Raw genomic sequence first — 16,107 nt, 5'->3', positions numbered from 1 at the left:
AAGGTGGCAAAACAGCCCTTCTGCCTTTTAAAAATGCAGTAAGATAGCCAGTTGACAAATAGCTTCCTTTTTTGAATTCATAGGCTGTGGAAACCACATTACCTCATGTGCAGCATAAACCCTGAAACACTAGTATTACTTATGACTCCAGTTCTACTTAGCCTGATTACAAGAACCTAAACTTTTAAAGTATTTGGGGGGTTCTCTAACATCAAACCAGTTAGACTTGTTTATTTTGCTTGTAAATTGTATTTTAATCAGAGTTTGATGAATCCCTCCATAGAGCATCCTTTAGCTACTGTTCAAGACTGTTAATTCTTTGTCGTGAAGTCAGCTCAGTCATGTCTGACTCTTCGTGACCCCATGGACTGTAGCCCACCAGGCTCCTCCATCCATGGAATTTTCTAGGCAAGAGTTTGTCTTTAAATCAGATACAATCAGTTTGGACCAGTAGGTTCTCAGACTCTGATGCATAATTTAATATAGGCTCCCCATGAAAGAAAATAGAGAAAAAGATACATTTGTCATCAATGAGAATAATATACTTACATATTTATTTATGTTATTTCTTCTGTATAAGACTGGATGACTTTTCAAAAAAATGTAAAATAAGAGCAAGAAAAGATCATTCAAATGCACATATTTTTGGCAAGCCTGGGTCAAAGTTTCTTGGTTTGCCTATATTTATTCACCTGAAATGTTAAAAATGGTTGTATTCTCAAAATAGTTGCAATTCTGAAATATATATTAGTACAGAAGGAGGAATCTCTAGGATTTAAGAAGATCAGCAGCAGAAATAATAGGGACAGGAGGACTCATTCTTGATAACTACTGAATATGTGAAAATGAATATGTGGGTAACGGGCAAATTGAGGCTAATTTCTTGGTTTACAGTGGTCATAACCCCCATGATAATGAAGAAAGACTTTAGTCACCAATTTTAATGTTTCCTAAGAGTACATCATGAGAAATGCTGGGCTGGAAGAAGCACAATCTGGAATCAAGATTGCCGGGAGAAATATCAATAACCTCAGATATGCAGATGATACCACCCTTATGGCAGAAAGTGAAGAGGAACTAAAGAGCCTCTTGATGAAAGTGAAAGTGGAGAGTGAAAAAGTTGGCTTACAGCTCAACATTCAGAAAACGAAGATCATGGCATCTGGTCCCATCACTTCATGGGAAATAGATGGGGAAACAGTGGAAACAGTGTCAGACTTTATTTTGGGGGGTCTCCAAAATCACTGCAGATGGTGATTGCAGCCATTAAATTAAAAGACGCTTACTCCTTGGAAGGAAACTTATGAACAATCTAGATAGCATATTAAAAAGCAGAGACATTACTTTGCCAACAAAGGTCCGTCTAGTCAAGGCTATGGTTTTTCCAGTGGTCATGTATGGATGTGAGAGTTGGACTGTGAAAAAAGCTAAGCGCCGAAGAATTGATGCTTTTGAACTGTATCGTTGGAAAAGACTCTTGAGAGTCCCTTGGACTGCAAGGAGATCCAATCAGTCCATTCTAAAGGAGATCAGTCCTGGGTGTTCAGTGGAAAGACTGATACTAAAGCTGAAACTCCAGTACTTTGGCCACCTCATGCAAAGAGTTGACTCATTGGAAAAGACCCTGAGGCTGGGAGGGATTGGGGGCAGCAGGAGAAGGGGAAGACAGAGGATGAGATGGCTGGATGGCATCACCAACTCGATGGACATGAGTTTGAGTGAACTCCGGGAGTTGGTGATGGACAGGGAGGCCTGGCGTGCTGCAATTCATGGGGTCGTAAAGAGTCGGACATGACTGAGTGACTGAACTGAACTGAACTGAATGGATTTGTGGAGAAGGAGGAGTTATGAACATGAAATAAGGGACTTATTAGCCACTAGCTAAACTACAAGAGGTCCAGGAGTTTTTAATTATACCCGCTTGGGTTATCTACATGTAATATCCCTGAAGTCTTTACTAAAACTTGCTTATACCTCCTTATTCTTCCTTTTCCTTTTTTCCACAGGCTAAGTACAGAGATTATACACAGCATTTTTTTTTAGGCTGAGTTCCATTTCTGTTGCCCTCATTGGCAAATAAGTCTAAAAGTCTATTTAAATATAAACATGTTCTACCCCAATGGATTCTACTTAAGTAAGTATTCTGTGACATTTCCTTTCAATGAGGCAAATTCTGATATGAATTGCAAGTCCCATCCACTACTTAAAATGGGGTATCAAAGTCTCCTACTATATTTGTAGTGCTGTCTAAGTCTCCCTTTAGTTTGCTTCATATATTTGGGTTGTCTAGTACATGTAATGCATTTTCAAGATGAATTCAGTCTTCTAATATTATGTGATGTTTTGCTTCCCTGGTGGCTCAGGCGGTAAAGAATCTGCCTGCAATGTAGGAGGCCCAGATTCAAACCTTGGATTGGGAAGAGCCCCTGGAGAAGGGAATTGCAACCCACTCCAGTATTCTTGCCTGCAGAATTCCCATGGACAGAGGAGCCTGAAGGGTTTCAAAGACTCGGACACAGCTGAGCAACTAACACTAACTAACTTGCTTTTTGTGACTTTTTTTTTTTTTGGTCTTCCTGCAAGATTTTCAGAATCTTCATTCCCCTACCAGAATCAAACCCAGGTCCATGGTAGTGAAAGTGCAGAGTCCTAACCATTGTACCACCACGGAATTCTCAGTGATAGTTTTAATTAAAAGCCTGTTTTGACTAATAAAATTATGCCCACTCTTGCCTCCTTTTGTTTACCACTGGCATGAAATTTCTTCCTCTATGCCTTCACTTTCAGCTTATGTGTGTTCTTAAATCTTAAATCCTATGACAATACAGTAGAAAACATATAGTCAATTTTTGCTTTTATTTAGTCATGTATCTGTTATGTATGTCTGACTATCCATTAATACATTTTTTATTCCTTCTTACATGGTATATTTTCATGTCTTGCTTCATATAGTTCATGTTACAAAATTTTATTAAACCCAAATACATTATGGTTCATTTCCATTTATGTGTTAATTAATAAGAAGTCATTCCAAATTTTTTTCTACCTACACATCTTTAATAATATGCTCTCTTCCTTTTATTAAAGTGGACTTTTTTTTGGATTATTTCTTTTGAGAATTAAACATCAGTCTAAAATTAGAGACCAGATATCTCTCCCTGTGTACTAAGTTTTTCTTAAAAACTCTTAGTCCTCAGTCTTAAAGGTTGATTGAAGAAAATTTAAACCAGATCTCTACAGGGACAAAATTCTGAGAATATGAAGTTGTGTGGGCAGAGGAATAGCACAGACTGAAAAAAACATCTGAAGGCAAAAACCACTACAATATTGTAAAGTAATTAGCCTCCAATTAAAATAAATTAAATTAAAAAAATCTGGTCTTTGTTTTAGTAGTCAGTTTATCACATGACATCTTTGACTGAAGGCCATACTTTATTTTAAGATGGTATACTAATTCATTCAAGCACCATCATTGTCTGCCATGTTGTACCGTGCTAAATTGTTTCCGTCTTGTCTGACTCTTTGCAACCCCATGGACTGTAGCCCACAGGACTTCTCTGTCCATGGGATTCTTCAGGCAAGAATACTGGAGCAGGTTGTCATGCCCTTCTCCAAGGAATCTTCCCTACCCAAGGACTGAACCCTCAGCTCTAAGTCTCTTGCATTGGCAGGTGGATTCTTTACCACTAGTGCCATCAGGGAAGCCAACCATCATTGTTTACATTAATAATATTGGAATAAAGTCTCTAGTACACTGATTCTCTGTAATATGGTGCTACATGTTGCTTTAAAGCCTCCAGGTTAGTTGCTCTTGAATACCATTGATAAACACCAGAGAAATATTTAAATTTGTCATTATACAATACCATTTTTACTGAAGTTCTAGAAAGTCTCAGGAATTATCCTATGTATTATCAGTGTTAGTCACTCAGTCATTTCTAATTCTTTATGACCCCATGGACTACAACCTGTTAATCTCCTCTGTCTTGCCTGAAATTCTCCAGGCAAGAATACCAGAGTGAGCAATTCCCTTCTCTAGCAGATCTTTCCAACCCAGGGATGGAATCTTGGTCTCCTGCATTGCAGACAGATTCTTCACCAGCTGAGCCACCAGGGAAGCCCATGTATCATTAATACAAGTGTAAATTAGACACAGTTACTTTCCTATAGACACTTGCAGTAGCTGATTTTTAAATACAGTAGAATTTATTTGTTGATATTTTCAGTTCTATAGTAAACATTCAAATATAGGTAAAATTCAAACTGGGTAAGAATATTAAAATATATTCCTCTGGGGGTGTGTTCTAATTAACTATGAATGCTGTTTTTGTTCTTAATCTATACAGTTAGCAAAACAAGACTGGGAGCTCAGTGCAGCTCAGATCATGAACTCCTAATTGTAAAATTCAGACTTAAATTGAAGAAAGTGGGAAAAAACAGTAGGCCATTCAGGTATGACCAAAATAAAATTCCTTATGATTATAGAGTGGAAGTGCGAAAGCAATTCAAGAATTTAGGTCTCATAGACAGAGTGTCTGAAGACCTATAGACGGAGGTTCATAACATTTTATGGGAGGCAGTGATCAAAACCATCTCCAAGAAAAAGAACTGCAAGGCAAATGGCTCTCTGAGGAGGACTTACTAATAGCTGAGAAAAGAAGAGAAGCCAAAGGCAAAGGAGAAAAGGAAAGATAAAGCTATCTGAATTCAGAGTTCCAAACAATACCAAAGAGAGATAAGAAAGCTTCTTAAGTGATCAATGCAAAGAAATAGAGGAAAACAATAGAACAGGAAAGACTAGAAATCTCTTCAAGAAAATTAGAGATAGCCAGCAAACATTCCATGCAAAGATGAGCACAATAAAGGACAGAAATGATATGGACCTAACAGAAGAAGAAGACTTTAAGAAGAGGTGGCAGGAATACACAGAAGAACTATATAAATGAGATAATGACCCAGAAAACCATGACTCACCTACAGTCAGATATCCTAGAGTGTGAAGTCAAGTGGGCTTTAGAAAGGATCACTACAAACAAAGCTAGTGGAGGTGGTGGAATCCCAGTTGAGCTAGGATTCAAATCTTAAAAGATGATGCAGTTAAAGTGCTGCACTCAATATGCCAGCAAATTTGGAAAACTCAGCAGTGACCATGGGACTGGAAAAGATCAGTTTTCATTCCAATCCCAAAGAAAGGCAAAGCCAAAGAATGTTCAAACACAATTGCACTCATTTCACATGCTAGCAAAGCAATTCTCAAAGTTCCCTAAGCTAGGCTTCAACAGAACATGAACCAAGAATTTCCAGATGTTCAAGCTAGATTTAGAAAAGGCAGAGGAACCAGAGATCAACTTGCCAATATCCACTGGATCATAGCAAAAGCAAGAAAATTCCAGAAAAACACCTACTTCTGCTTCATTGACTATGTTAAAGCCATTGACTGTGTGGATCACAACAAACGGTACAAAATTCTTAAGGATACAGGAATACCAGACCACCTGACCTGCCTTCTGAGAAATCTGTATGCAGGTCAAGAAGCAACTATTAGAATCAGACATGGAACAATGGACTTGTTCCAATAGGGAAAGGAATACATCAAGGCTGTATGGTGTCACCCTGATCATTTAACTTATATGCAGAGTACATCATGTGCAATGCCAGGCTGGATGAAGCACAAGCCAGAATTAAGATTGCCTGGAGAAATATCAATAATCTCAGATATGCAGATGACACCACCTATATGGCAGAAAGCAAAGAGGAACTAAAGAGCCTCTTGATGAAACTGAAAAAGGAGAGTGAAAATATTGGCTTAAAACAACATTCAAAAAATGAAGATCATGGCACCTGGTCCCATCATTTCATGGCAAATAGATAGGGAAACATTGGAAACAGTTTTATATTTTATTTTCTTGGACTCCAAAATCACTGCTGATGGTGACTGCAGCCGTGAAATTAAAAGACACTTTCTCTTTGGAGGATAAGATATGACAAACTACACAATGTATTACAAAACAGAAACATGACTGTGCAAAGATCCATATAGTCAAAGCTATGGTTTTTCCATTTGTCATGTATCAATGTGAGAGTTGGATCATAAAGAAGACTAAGCACTGAAGAATTGATGCTTTTGAACTGTGGTGTTGGAGAAGACTCTTGAGAGTCCCTTGGACTGCAAGGAGATCAAGCCAGTCAATTTTAGAAGAAATCAATCCTGAATATTCATTGGAAGAACTGATGCAGAAACTGAACCTCCAATACTTTGGCCCTCTGATGTGAAGAACTGACTCATTAGAAAAGAGCCTTTTGCTGGTAAAGACTGAAGACAAGAGGAGAAAGGGATGACAGAGGATGAGATGTTTTGATGGGATCACCAACTTGATGGACATGAGCAAACTCCAGGAATTGCTGATGGACAGGGAAGTCTGGCGTGCTGCAGTCCATGGGATCACAAAGAGTTAGACATGACTGAGGGACTGAACAACAGCAACAATTGTGAATAGACCTAATTAATTTTAATCAATTTTTTGCTATCTTTTTTATCCAAAATATTCAATGTTTATAGACTCTATTTAATATTTTACAGTTTTTATGTTGCTGATATTGGTATTATTGATTTTATATTATTTTAATGTGTATCAGTATTTTATAAAAAGCAGACATCTATAAAGAGACATATCTATAAATAGATGTGATTAAAATTTTTTAAATATAGATTTACAAGTAGATATTAGAAAATCAGATATGGCCAGAATTACAGCTATGTGTTGGGTTAACATGTTGAAATATTGGGTTGGCTAAAAAGTTCATTCGGATTTTTTCATACAATCTGATGAAAAACCTAATGATTCTTTTGGCCCACCTAATATTACAGTGTGGCATGGTCTTCAGAATTTATCTTGAATCAACTGCTGTTTTTTGTCATTCCTTATCTATGCAGGTTTAAGTGTTGTTAGAGAGAATGTTCTATGTTTTAAAGTAGAAGTTAAAGTCGCTTGGTGGTGTCGGATGGAATTCTCTAAGCTAGAATACTAGAGTGGGTAACATTTCCCTTCTCCAGGGGATCTTACCAACCCAGAGATCAAAGCCAGGTCTCCTGCATGGCAGGTGGATTCTTTACCAGCTGACCCATAATGGAAGCCCAAGAATATTGGAGTGGGTAATCCCAAAGAAAGGCAATGCCAAAGAATGCTCAAACTACAGCACAATTGCACTCATCCCACACGCTAGTAAAACAATGCTCAAAATTCTCCAAACCAAGCTTCAGCAATACGTGAACCATGAACTTCGAGATGCTCAAGCTGGTTTTAGAAAAGGCAGAGGAACCAGAGATCAAATTGCCAACATCCACTGGATCATCAAGAAAGCAAGAGAGTTCCAGAAATACATCTATTTCTTCTTTAATGACTATGCCAAAGCCTTTGACTGTGTGGACCACAATAAACTGGGGAAGATTCTTAAAGAGATGGGAATACCAGACCACCTGACCTGCCTCTTGAGAAACCTATATGCAGGTCAGGAAGCAACAGTTAGAACTGGACATGGAACAACAGACTGGTTCCAAATCAGGAAAGGAATATCTCAAGGCTGTAAGGTGACAACCTTGCTTATTTAACTTATATGAAGAGTACATTATGAGAATGTACTGGGCTGGGCTGGAAGAAGCACAAGCTGGAATCAAGATTCCTGGGAGATATATCAATAACCTCAGATATGCAAATGACACTACCCTTATGGTAGAAAGTGAAGAGGAACTAAAAAGCCTGTTGATGAAAGTGAAAGAGGAGAGTGAAAAAGTTGGCTTAAAGCTCAACATTCAGAAAATGAAGATCATGGCATCTGGTCCCATCACTTCATGGGAAATAGATGGGGAAACAGTGGAAACAGTGTCAGACTTTATTTTGGGGGGCTCCAAAATCACTACAGATGATGATTGCAGCCACGAAATTAAAAAATGCTTACTCCTTGGAAGGAAAGTTATGACCAACCTATATAGCACATTAAAAAGCAGAGGCATCACATTGCCAACAGAGATCCATTTAGTCAAGGCTATGGTTTTTCCAGTAGTCATGTATGGATGTGAGAGTTGGACTGTGAAGAAAGCTGAGCGCTGAAGAACTGATGAACTTTTGAACAGTAGCGTTGGAGAAGACTCTTGAGAGTCCCTTGGACTGCAAGGAGATACAATCAGTCCATTCTAAAGGAGATCAGTCCTGGGTGTTCATTGGAAGGACTGATACTAAAGCTGAAACTCCAAAACTTTGGCCACCTCATGCGAAGAGTTGACTCATTAGAAAAGACTCTGATGCTGGGAGGGATTGGGGGCAGGAGTAGAAGGGGAAGACAGAGGATGAGATGGCTGGATGGCATCACCAACTCGATGGACATGAGTTTGAGTGAACTCTGGGAGTTGGTGATGGACAGGGAGGCCTGGCGTGCTGCAATTCATGGGGTAGCAAAGAGTCGGACATGACTGAGCGACTGAACTGAACTGAACCTATCCCTTCTCCAGAGGATCTTCCCGACCCAGGAATCTAAATAGGGTCTCCTGCATTGCAGGCAGATTCTTTACCAACTGAGTTAGGAGGGAAGCCCCAAGAGAAAGTGAAAGTCACTCAGTCATGTCCAACTCTTTGTGACCCCATGGACTATATAGTCCATGGAATTCTCCAGGGCAGAATACTGGAGTGGGTAGCCTTTCCCTTTTCCAGGGAATCTTACCAACCCAGGGATTGAACCCAGGTCTCCTGCATTGGCGGCAGATTCTTTACCAGCTGAGCCACAAGAGAAGCCCAGTCTAAAATCAGAAGAATAATGGCAACCACTTAAAATACGAACCTAAATGAATTTTACTTCTTCTAATAATAGTAAGCTAATGTTTTAAGTATTTTATGATTTGAAAATATCCCCTTCAATATGACCATCTGGGATTTAAAGTATTTTTTGAACATAGAAGTTTGTACAATATCTATCTTTTATCATATTGAAATTTCTACTTAGAACTAACCTAAATTCTCTTTAGAAAGATCCACTGTGACCAAGATATTTGGGGTATACAAATATTGTTAATACATAGTCACAGATTTGTTTGTTCTTCACTCCATAGATGATTGGGTTGATAAAAGGTGGAACTACAGGTAAAGCTTAGATAAAAGGATATGAACATATGGCAGTATGTAAAAACCAAACCTGTGTGTGAAGAAAGAAAAGGCAAGGAGATAGAGCTGTAGGAAGACACAAACGTGGGTGATGAATATATTAAAGGCTTTGAATCTTGCCTACTTCAGGAAAAATTGAAAGATAGTAATAAAGATTTGAGTAAAAAACAACATAAAGATTATGTAAAATCCTAAGACACAGAAGGCAACAAATAGACCATGTATCTTGTTGATCCTTACATCTTCTGTAACCAGCTTCACAATGGCCATGTGCTCACAATAAGCATGGGAGATGAATGCTGTTCAGTAGAATTTATCAATATTTGATAAGCTCTGTGCATAGTGGTATAAGAATAGTAGCCCTGAGTGTCACCCCAACTCTAATGTGAGTCAAGGATTGTTGGGAGAAGACATTGGCATGTCTCAAGAAGTTACAGATGGCCACATAGTGATCTAGGGCCATCACCAGTAAGACACCTGATTTAGTTCCCTGGAATGAATGAAGAAGCCACATTTGTAGAAGACAGGTTTCAAAAGAAATTTCTGTCAACTGAAACCAGAAGATGCCTAACACTGGGGAGAATAAAGTGCTAAGTGCATGCCTGTGGCTCCCAACATGGCTAATATATATATATATATATATATATATATAGAGAGAGAGAGAGAGAGAGAGTCTGTTTTTATATTTGATTATCACTGTAATTAGGAAATTCCCAATCACAGCCACAAGGTACATAACACAGAATGAACCCCGATCTAACAGTGCGCTGACTCCAGGCCAAGAATCCCAATGAGTGTTAGTACAGAGGGCATTCAGACTGAGCCATTGGATATGAAATATGAGCATAATGACTTGTTTAGTAGATTTAAGAAGTGATATGGTACTTAGCAGAAGGAGCAGCATGGTGTGTCATCTTCTAATTCCTGTCAAAAAGTGATGAATTAAAGAGAAGAAGAAATTCATTTATTTTAGCTGAACATACTTAAGATTAGGGTTATACTTCCCTTGTAGCTCAGTCTTTAAAGAGTCTGCCTACAATGTGGGAGACCTGAGTTCGATCCCTGGTTCAGGAAGATCCCCTGGAGAAGGAAATGGCAACTCACTCCAGTATTCTTGCCTGGAGAGTCCCATGGACAGAGGAGCCTGGCAGGCTGCAGTCCTTGGGGTCACTAAGAGTCGGACACGACTGAGCGACTTCACTTTCACTTTTCACTTTCATGCATTGGAGAAGGAAATGGCAACCCACTCCAGTGTTCTTGCCTGGAGAATCCCAGGGATGGGGGAGCCTGGTGGGCTGCCGTCTATGGGGTCGCACAGAGTCGGACATGACTGAAGCGACTTAGCAGCAGCAGCAAATCCAAACTACAAACACCCACAAATATTCTCCCTCTATGAATTCTCTGACATTCCCTCATTGAGCTCAAGTCCTCCACTGATAGAGAACTCTGTTTCCTGAGATAGCTTGCCATGTGGCAAGAACTCCAAATATCACATAGGCTGTCTTTACATTGAGTACCAAAATGTCTCCTTCTTAATTTTTCATAAAAATCCAGAATCCATCTTCCAAAAAATACCATCAACCATGGATCATGATGATTTATTGAATGGGATCTGAAATTAGTCAAGAGAGTTTAAATCCTGGATGCCACTACTTACTTTGCAAAATCTACAGCCAGTTATAGAACTTAACTTCAAATTGTCTCCATTTTTTTGTTGCTAAAACAATGCTCACAGATTGAAATACATTCTAATGTGATTACAAGGAATCAATGACTTAGTTCATGTAAATAATTTGTAAAATATATAGGAGAATGTATTTTTCTGTCACTAAATGCCAAATGCTAATCCATAGAAGTTCATCCTCTCTTTCCCATAACTTTAGATACATGATGAGCATGTCACATGAATGACTTCAAGGGCCTCCTTCCCCGTGAATCTTTCCTGGCCTAAATGGGTATTATTTGCTAACCTGTTAACAAATAAGCTTTTCATCCATTTATCTGCCCAGAATATTTTCTAGAGGTCCTCCCAGTTGTCAACCTCATTAAAATGTAACACCCATTATGTCATTAACTGATTTAGAAACCTTCTGGAAATCAGGAGACTCAGTCTTCCTAGGTTTGAACACTCAACTGAACTGTAATATTCTACAGATATTTTAAAATCATCTTGGCTTTTTATTGGATCACATGGTATTTGTGTTCTCCATTTCCCAACACTCAGTGCAGAGTTTCAAGCCCAAAGACTTACCAATTATCACCTGTGGTAATACCCATAGAAGTAATAGAGTCAGAAACTTTTTGCTGCTTCAGCTAGTAAAGATGAATATTTCATAGTACATGGTGTACCTGGACAATTCGTTTCACAAATTCCTGGTGAGTTCTTAGGTTCACCTGTGAAAAGGGTGAAAAAAAGAAAAGCATCTTATGGTTCAGAATATACAAGATTCATTATCAGTGTTTGTGTCTCTAAAAAAGAAATTCTTAAACTTTGCTTTCACTTTGGAACTGGGAACCAAAATGATCCCCCTTTTAAAATTTTCTAAAAGAAGACAGTGCCCCAGGAGAGGACAAAACAAGTCAATGGTACTTATTTATAAAAATAATAAACCAATATAGGAACATAAAAACATCTTGAGATATACAGACTACTCAGTATAGACCTGCTGACCGAGAAAAAAGGAATATTTCTGTAATTTAATTCCAATCTGAGAAGCACTCATTTTTAAGTTTTGGACCCATGAAAAGGGATGACTTGGGAAATTTCACCTCAGAACCCTCAATCATCTGTTGTTTTCTGAGAATCTTCCATGTGAATTTGTTGAAACGAGTCGTTCCTGTATCCAAACCAGCCCTCATCCAATTGCCTCAGTTATGTTCAGAATTATCATGAAATGTTGATATACATTTTCAAGGATTTTAAGATCATTTGCAATATCTATAGTAACTTCCCATTGGGATCTATTGTTCATGGCAGGTATTTATTTAGTTGAGTTAAGGCACAAAAGAGTGTGCCTTAGATAAAGGATTTTAAGATTTAGTAGCTAGAAGATAAAGGGGGAAACCTCCCGTTCTCTATTTCATACAAAGAAAAGTCTCACAAGACTGTATTATTTGTGTTTACCTGGGGGCCAGTGTGATTTTTCTTGAAGTCACACTGGATTTGTTCTGTGTAATTGGGTCTGGCCCTGTTTCATAGTCCTGTTCTGTTTCCATTGACAAAGGCTCTGACCCCATCTTATCCATAATCCGTCCTTGAAATAGTGTAGCATTGAGGATATTTACATGTGAGGCTAGCTCACCCTGCATTAGGAGAGCTGGTTGTGTGCATCTTTTCCCAGCTGGGCCCATGGTGATTCAGGTCAGCTGATTGATATCAGCGAACAGGAAAAAAACAATGTGTATCACAGTGTCAACCACCCACCAAAGTAACAGAGTTGCCCTTAGAAATAACTACATTCAAAGGCTTTTGCCACTTTAACAAGAATTTAAATTTTTAATTTTTACTCAAATATTTTAAAATAAGATTTTGCTTCTCATTACTTATTTTGGTGGAAATATGTCCCTTTGTCCTTAGTATTTTTACAAAAGTGGGTTAGAGGCGTAAACATTTAGACATGAGGCCTTTCTAAGTATTAAATTTGTTTTTATGTGAAAGTAAGTGATCTGAATCTTTGTGGTTTTCCCTCTTACCGCAGCACTGTATAGGGATATGCATTGAAAAAGCAGTTGGTCTCAGGGGTTGAACAAATAGACAAAGCAATTAATAAATGACAAATGTTACATGGGAATCTGACTTTAATAGAAAAGGATTAGTATACCAAAAATAACGTGAAGGTAGGAAAAACAGCAGTGGGAAGCACAGTGCATCAATGAGAGAGGAGGCATGCAGAGGATGGGTAGTGTGTGCAGTAAACGGTCACGTTAATGTTAACAGGTCAGTCTGTCAAGTCTTTCCTTAAACGTTTCCTCCTCCTACAGGTAAAGGCCCTAAAATAATCCAGGAATTCTAATACTATCAGAAGATAATGTAAAAGTTAATGGCAACTGTTTAAGAACAATGCAAGCCCTGACTTAAACATTATTGTATATTACCCTCTAACAGCTCAGGAGACACTATCTCAGGAATGATTCCACAGAAGATCATAGTTTTGTGACTTACTTAAGTTTTCAGAGTTAATGGAGTCAAGATGGACTGGCTGAGTTCATCTCAAATAGTCTTGTCAAAGTCCATCTAGGCTCTTATTGTGAGAAATTGTTTGATTATAATGTTTCTGTATGCAGATGAATGATAGTTGTTCGCCTCTGGATTTGGCTGAAAACAGCAAATTTGGAACCATAAAATATCAAGCATCAAAAGTCAAATGATTTCACTTACTCTGACATAAAAACTGTTCTGGAACAGTTGTATTATGGTTCTTTACTATGATAGGATGGACATTTTAAGGCTGATATTAGTGTTTATTTCATATACAAGAGAGTGTAGAATTAGTGCCTTCCTGATGTCTCCTCATATTTTGTTTTTTTGAGAATTCTAATATAGTCTTTCGGCAATTTTAGAAATTATACATAGAAATGGAGATGGAAGACCAAATGTTATCTCAATTTTTATTGACGTATAACTCACATATAACACTACGGTGTACAATTTAGTGATTTGATATTTAAATGCATTGTGAAATGACCTCCATGATAAATCTAGTAATCATCTGTCCCCATATAAAATTATTAAAGTGCTACTGATTATATTCCTTACACTCTATATTACATCCCATGACTTTATTCATTTATAACTGGATGTTTCTATTTCATTATTCCCTTTATCTATTTCATCCAACCCCCTAATCCATCTCCTCTGGCAACCACCAGTTTGTTCTCTGTATCTATGAGTGAGTCTGTTATTGTTCTGTTCTGTTTGTACATTTCTGATGCTTTTTTGATTCCACATATGAATGAAATTATACAGCAGATATCTGTCTCTCTGACTGTATTTCATCTAGCATAATATTCTCTGGGTCCAGCCATGTTGTCACAATTAGCAAGACTGCATTTTTTTTTTTTTGTCTGTATCTTTATACTGTTTAAGTGTAAGGATATAGCTTAGTATGAAAGCAAAATGGACCTGCTCACTAAATCCCAAAAGAGGCTGATTTTCCCATCAAACCAGGATGATATGAATGTCAGGACAACTTTCCCTGACAACTTTCCCAAGTTGTCAGGACAACTTTGGAGTACATACCATGCCAAGAGGGTCAACACAAAAGATCTGAAGCCTATGGACGGTTCTCTACCAAGAAGAAGAAGAGGGAGGAGACATGCCAAATATTATTATTCTCAAACTGAACATTTAGCTGAGGAACTGCAAATAGCCAGAAGGGTCAATGTATTTTGCTACCTTACCTGAAAGCCTCCACCAAGTGACAGAAGAAGCAATTCTTGCCACTGATGGCTGAAAAATCACCATCATCAGATCTCTTCCTCTATCTGAATTCAATCCTACCAGAAAATACCCAGGGCCTACTAGAAATGTTGTCTCTTGTGGAGTCCTGAGTAACAAAACCCATAAAAATATTAATGCCAATTACAAATTCACGAAACTGAAGCACAGTGTAAATTTACCATTATGCCACTCTTCTCTACCATAATACTTATCATATGGTAGGTGTTGGATAATCCAGTGAATTAAAAGATAACCTTAGAGGGCTCAGAAAAATGATTGATATGTAAAATATAACCCCTGAGTTTTCATGTTTTTCATCACTCCTGAGTAACTCTGAAAATTCATTGAAATTTTAAACATCATAATCTCATCATATCCATAAAATTTGTTTTTATTTTGTTTTTGGTAAAGAACATGTTAAGATACACTTTCTCTGATTTTTTATGACCGACATCTTCAAGAAACAAGAGTAGACAACTTGTTTTCACTGAGTACCTAGACACTATAGAACACTAATACTTGGGTGTATTTAAATTCTGTGATAAATGCATAATTTTTGAATTATCTGGAGAAGACTTCTTAGAGGAGGAACCTCATCCAGAGTCTAAAAGGAAAAAAAAGAAAAAAGAAAAGGAAGTAAAATATTGTTCATTATTTTGCACTTTCTACACTTCTCATTCTTACTACCCTGATAGGATCCATAATCCTATTCATTGATAGTTTTCATGGGCTATGAAGATGTGAGAACTAGCTGTCACCCTGGCAGATTTCATAAGACAACTTTTGATAAAACTTAAGCATCTCAAATTACATGCTTTTGTTTTATTTTTATTTGAAGTAACACAGATGGGAAAACAGTGGAAACAGTGTTAGATTTTATTTTTGGAGGCTCCAAAATCACTGCAGATGGTGATTGTAGCCATGAAATTAAAAGATGCTTACTCCTTGGAAGGAAAGTTATGACCAACCTAGATAGCACATTAAAAAGCAGAGACATTACTTTGCCAACAAAGGTCTGTCTAGGCAAGGTTATGGTTTTTCCAGTAATCATGTATGGATGTCAGAGTTGGACTGTGAAGAAAGCTGAGTGCTGAAGAATTGGTGCTTTTGAACTGTGGTGTTGGAGAAGACTCTTGAGAGTCCCTTGGACTGCAAGGAGATCCAACCAGTCCATCCTAAAAGAGATCAGTCCTGGGTGTTCATTGGACTGACTGATGCTGAGGCTGAAACTCCAATATTTTGGCCACCTCATGTGAAGAGTTGACTCGTTGGAAAATACCCTGATTCTGGGAGGGATTGGGGGCAAGAGGAGAAGGGGACAGCAGAGGATGAGATGGCTGGATGGCATCACTGACTCGATGGATGTGAGTCTGAGTGAACTCCAGGAGTTGGTGATGAACAGTGAGGCCTGGCGTGTTGCAATTCATGGGGTCACAAAGAGTCGGACATGACTGAGCGACTGAACTGAACTGATGGTACAAAGAGGAAACAACAAAACTATAAATTATGGTGAAT

At 38.1% G+C, this 16,107-nt stretch overlaps 1 pseudogene; it reads right to left on the bottom strand.

Moving 5' to 3' along the window:
- Window positions 1-9,012: 9,012 nt before the first annotated feature.
- LOC133260985 (olfactory receptor 52A5-like) lies at window positions 9,013-12,398 on the bottom strand (annotated as a pseudogene).
- Window positions 12,399-16,107: the final 3,709 nt, after the last annotated feature.

The sequence above is a fragment of the Bos javanicus genome, chromosome 15, assembly GCF_032452875.1.
Source record: "Bos javanicus breed banteng chromosome 15, ARS-OSU_banteng_1.0, whole genome shotgun sequence".
NCBI lineage: Eukaryota > Metazoa > Chordata > Mammalia > Artiodactyla > Bovidae > Bos > Bos javanicus.
The sequence above is the reverse complement of the archived record's forward strand: the minus strand, read 5'-3'. Positions and strand labels throughout refer to the sequence as shown.